Source organism: Strix aluco, chromosome 13, assembly GCF_031877795.1.
Source record: "Strix aluco isolate bStrAlu1 chromosome 13, bStrAlu1.hap1, whole genome shotgun sequence".
In the NCBI taxonomy this organism is placed as follows: Eukaryota; Metazoa; Chordata; class Aves; order Strigiformes; family Strigidae; genus Strix; species Strix aluco.
In genome coordinates this window covers 1,594,363-1,599,967 of record NC_133943.1, presented here as the reverse complement: position 1 = coordinate 1,599,967, position 5,605 = coordinate 1,594,363, and positions in this window count along the sequence as shown.

The following is a 5,605-nucleotide window of genomic DNA, read 5'->3' as shown; positions in this document are numbered from 1 at the left end:
GACCTGGGTGTTTAACCACCCCTCCCAGGGTGGCTGTGCCCTGCCACGGCTCTCGGTGTCGCACCGTGGGCTCTAAGTCCTCATTTCTCTGAAAACACCCGAAGGTTGGGTGCGTCTCTGCGTGCTGCCAAAGGCTGGATGTGGAGGTGGTTGTCCCAGCAAAGGTGGCAGAGTTTCCTAATTTATTTAAAACCAATTATTTGTCAGAGAGACGGGATGAGTTTCCCTTGAGCAAGGAGGTCTTTATTGCTTTCTGAAGAGGTTTGTGTTGTCGGGTGCGTCCTGCCTTACGCAGGGTGTCCATTTTCTTTTTCCCCTTGTCCTCCCACCAAAATCTCCCCCTCTTCTGCTGTTGCACTGTGCGTGAGCTGATGCCCTCACTTTGTCTCAGAGCTGGAGACAGTTTAATCCTGCTGGGAAGCCAGCGTGTTAAAAGGCATGTAGAAGCCCCTGTTCAGCTGAGGCGTTTCACTGATGTAAGATATTATTTAACGAAGCGACGTAGCTGTCAGCTGTTGGGATTGCTGAGCTGTGATGGCCAAATCCCCGGGTGTCAGGAGCAGCTCTCGGCTGTTGGTGTGTCCCTGTGTACGCAGCGGTCTGAAAGACCTTTTCATGCTCCCCTCTGGATTTGGGGACAATAACAGTGCAGCTGTTTAAATACACTCAAAATTTCAGAAACACACAAGTAAGCACTAAACTTTCCCAAGGTGGCTGAGTAATCTTGTTTGCTTTAGCATTTTAGTCCCCCAATTACCCAAGTGAAGGATATTGCCCCTTTAAACAGAGTTCAAAAAGCCCAAGAATTTTTTATAAATAGCTCACATCCTCTTGATAACAACCAGGCTGCTATTTATTGCCCACTTCCCCTCAGACAGACAGGTCGGAGTATTTAAAACTGCACTTCCCATGAAATCCAGAGGAACTTGGTTTTTCAGGTTCCTACAATTGTTTGTCATTCTGGGTTTCCTTTGCAGTTTACAGTGCTTAGCCGGTAAGCCGTCGTTAAGATATATTGCTGCCTCGCTGGAGTCCTAACCCGCATTTTCCAGTCGATTCTTTGGGACTGGCAGAGAAACCCATCACTTCCCAGCAGCATGGGGTCTTTCCAATTCATTTTTTTTAATCTCCGGACCTCAGCAAGCACTCTCTGGCCTTATTTTACATCCCCACCTTGTATTTACTCAGAAACTGTGCGGCCAAAACTCTGTCCTGGCTGAGAGCAGGTGGGTGCTGCTTCCTGATGCTCCCCTAGCTCTGGTGAGGAGGGGGTGCCGTGGGTGACAAGGACCTTGCTGGGGGCACCGTGGCTGCGGAGGTGCCATTGCTTGTGTCAGAATTTTAGTTAGATCTGTGCTGGTGAGCTGGGATTTATCCTGCCCATAATTCACAGTAACTGAATCCCACTTGGCTAGGCACGAGTCCTTTGCTGCACTTCAGTCGCTCTGAAATACGGCTGCAGGTTTCTTAGCAGTGGATACAGACACCCATGTAAAGGAAAAAGTAAATTTGGTAGTTGTCTTTATAAAGATTAATTACAGGAATATCAGGAGAGCTGGTTCATGCCAGTCTTTGCTATTTGCAGTAGTGCAGCAGCGTGATGAGGCTGCTGCGGAGGGAAGGGGCAGCTGGTGAAGCAGAATCATAAATCCGTGTCCTGGAACGTGAGAGATTATAAAAATTTGGGTTTGGAGGGGCCAAAAAGTTAGGTACTTTAGGCCACGGACCCCTGTAGGGTTTAAAGCGGAGAATCTGTGCAAATAGCTCATCCTCTTCATAGAAAGCAATTAAATACTGTGTCAACAATAATGGGGTTTTTTATTCATACATTCATGCTTTAGCATCTGTTTGGACAAGACAGCTCCACTGAAGAGGCAACAGGAACCGTTTCCTTCCCAGCTCAGAGCAGGGCATTGCTTAGCGGAGGATTTTGCTGCTCCGCACACGGTCGGATGCTCCCGTGCCGTAACTGGAGTGAAGGGACGTGGTGCAGAACGTCCCAGTTTCATGCTCTGAGAATATTGTGTTTCTCATTAGGAGAACCCAGTTACATAACTGCAGCATATAATCACAAACATACCTGGCATTGAGCGGAACTTGGGTTTATGATTTATTCATAAGTATTTCTTCATGCATAAACTTCTATTTATTCCCCGTCATAAGGGGAGAAACATGTAAGTGAAAGCTGCAGTGCTATGGAGCAGTTAGCACACAGGTCACTCTTCCCTCTCTCCAGGTATACTGAAAAGTAAATTTTTTCAGGCTTTTTATTGAGAAATTCCTGGACCTTTTGTGCTTGGGTTTGCAGAACCCAGCCGGGCTGGGGAGGGAGCAGGAGATGCTGGGGGGCTGCCTGCCCTGCCTGGTCGCTCGTTGCCTGCGCAGGTTTGTGGGGCGATGGTCTGACAGAAGCAAACAGAAACCTTAGAGACTTGAAATCCTGGCTGGTTCATTCAGAAACTCTCCACGATCTCCTTTGCTATTTTCTGGGTTTAATAGGCGGAGTGGATTGCTGGGTGGGGGTGAGCCCCAGGTCCTGAGCCATCGTTCAGCCTGAGCTGCTGCTGGGTGACTGTTGAGCCCACGGGAACTAGAGGCAGCTATCTTGACACCAGGGAGACCCAAAAGATTGTGGTTTGGGTTTTTTATTTTTAAAAAATCTTATGAAGACTATCTCCTCCAGTCATGCCTTTGATGGCTCTGTCTTAGCTTGCTGGTTGTTTTTTTACCTGCCACAGCAACCCCTGAGCAAGTAGCAGAAGCCTTGGTGTGCCCAAGTTGGGTGCCCAGGGCTGCTTTCCCCGGGGCTATGATGGGCTCAAGTGGCCCAGGTATGACCAGCAGCTTCTGTGAACCCCCTGCACCCCTCTTGTGCCTCAAAACCCAGGGTCCAACTTGGGCCCCCAGGGTCTGTGCAGGTTGTGGGTGGCTCTGAGTCCTTCCACCCCAAAGCCTATCGAGGCTGAGCCCCGAGCTGGTGTGGGGTGCAAGAGGAGTGAGCCCTGTGTCTCCATGCTGAAAGGCTTTGCCTCGAGCTTTGTAATCACTCGTTATTTCCCTGAAAAGGAAGGATTCGCCTTGGGTGGGAGGCAGGTGCTCTCTGAAGGGTCGCAGTCGTTCTCGGCTCTTTGAGGAGATCCCTAAAGTTTTACGGCGCTCGGTGGGGGTCGGAGTAGGCAGCCTGGTGATTCGCTGTCTCACACGGGGAGGTTATTATCATTAGGAAGTAAAACAAAATGCAAAGGCAATTTATCTTTATGCCGGCCATTTGTCTGCTGCTCACAAAACGCCAAACTTCATCCGCGGGTGACGGGTGCTGGTGTGTGGATCCCCTGCGAGGAGCCAGCTCCTTGTCCGCCTGCGGCACAGGGCTCTCCCTCCTGGCACAGCCTCCATCGTGCCCATTCACACACCACTGGCGTCTAACTCCGGCGATAGAAATTATTTATTACTGGGAGATAAGGTGGGACCCACATGGGAGGGCTGTGCTGCGCCCGTGCCACAGCCGAGCTCCTGCTTGCCACGCTTGCCCCAGCATCACACCTGAAAATTCAAGAAATGAAAGAAAAGCTCCTGTATCAGTAGGGTGATTGTGGATGTGGATCTGCTGACTGCTAGTAAATTTTTTTTTTTTTTTTTTGAAAAACAGACCGGATCTTGAATCCCTTATCTAGTTTCCATGTAAACAGAGCAGAGGTGTTCACTAAGGGGAATGGCATCAAATAATCCCACTCTGGCTCCGTGTGTGCATGTCTGTGCACCTGTGTGTGTGTGTACACATGGTGGGAAAACATTTGTACAATTGGAAAGGATTAAAAAAAGTCCTTTACTGGAGAAGCTTGGGCTGGTTGGTGTTACGGCCCCTGATGAGCCGCACGTAGGGTCCTGGGGATGAGGGTGAGCGGTGCTGTGCACGTGGCCCGGGAGGGCCAGATCCTGCTGGGTTCACCATGGCAGGGTGCTGAGCAAGCCCTGCACCGCCTGAGCCCCCGCTTTCAAATTGGGCACCCGATGCCTGCCCCAGTGGCTGCCTTTTCCTGGATTGCCTCGTGCCTATTGTTCCCCTCGCCGCGGTGTCTCACCATGAAAGAATGTGTCCTGCTGCCCGGCCAGAACCCCCCCTGGAGCCGCCAGCGAACCGAAGCCCCATCTGCAGGGCTTTATTTAGTTTTCGGTGTGAAGCCATATTACCGCAGAGTTTGTCTTTGAGGATGGATGCAACTTTCACCCAACGTTGCTCGTTTGCTCTCCCCATCCCCTCCTCCCACCATGGGCAACGCTGACAAATCCCACATCTCATCAAGGGTGTTTTTCAAACCCTTGGAAAAATCTCCACGTGTTTATTAAGTACCTACTTTAGCAAAATAGTTTTAAAGGACATCTCAAAATTAGCTTTTTTAATCTCATTTCTCTAATTTTCAGACCATTCCCTCAGAATTAGCGCATTGCTTAATGGGTATTTTGGATGCTTTGATTCACTAGAAATTCCCTTTCTGGTCTGACCTCCAAGAGCTGTGGTTGCTTCCGACCTGACAGTGAAGTCCGTTATACTTTTAGCTCGGTGTATCTCTTTGCCATCTTATAACCTGTGCTCGTGGTGTTGGAATTGTTTCCTTCAATGGTCAATTACTGAAAATGGTATAAAAAATTATTTAAAAAAAGGTGATAATACTGATTGATTGAAAAAATATTCCTGTAACGTCTAATAGTCAAATCAACAAGAGTGCTCTGGTTTGCTTCCAGCAGAGAGACGTGAACACCGAGTTGATATTTTTAAAGCTTTATGTGCAAGACATCAGTCAGTGTTGCCAAACGCTGATTTAAATTTATACATCCTGGCTCAGTCTGTTTAAAAAAAAAAACCCAACACCACCAGCACAATGAACGCAGCATCTTTTCCTTATTGCAAATTTTTTGGCATCGGATGTCATGATCTGTACAGTGCAGTTATTGTCTCTGTATCTGATCCAGTGACTAACTCAACATTATTGTTTCAATAATATTATTGCAGGCCAGGTAAAGCACTCGCGTTACCTTTGCGGGTGACACAAAACATGGCGTGTCTTTTAATGAGTCATAGCTCCTCCATAGCGCGTGCAAATAAATAACAGGAATGGTGAAAAATAACCAGGATACTTTATTTTTAGCAGTCTAATGTGATGCTGGGGACACAGGAGGCAGCAGTTGAAGCTGGGGGGAGGCAGAGCAGTGTGTGCTGGTGCATGGGGGCCGTGGATGCTCCGAGTCCCACCAGGGCCCCGGCGGTGCCCGCTGCTGGTGTCGGCAGCACAGCCTGGGTAAATCACACCGTAGGAGCAGCTCTGACTTTTTGTCTCTAAAAATAAATAAGGAAGGAAACAATGTCCTGCTCTTTGGTGAGGCCGGCGAATGGGGCTGGGGTTCTCATCCTGCCCCGTGCCACCCTCCCCCGGGAGGAGTTTGGGTCGTGGCTGTAGCTGCGGAGAGCTTGTATTGATGTCAAGGTGGGAAGGGTTTGTAATGACTTGGGGAAATGAGGAGGGGTTTTCTGTCCCTTCTGCTCCCTGGTGCAGAGGGACCCCCAACCACGGGTGCCTGGGGGTGGGCAAGGGGGGGGGATGTGCTG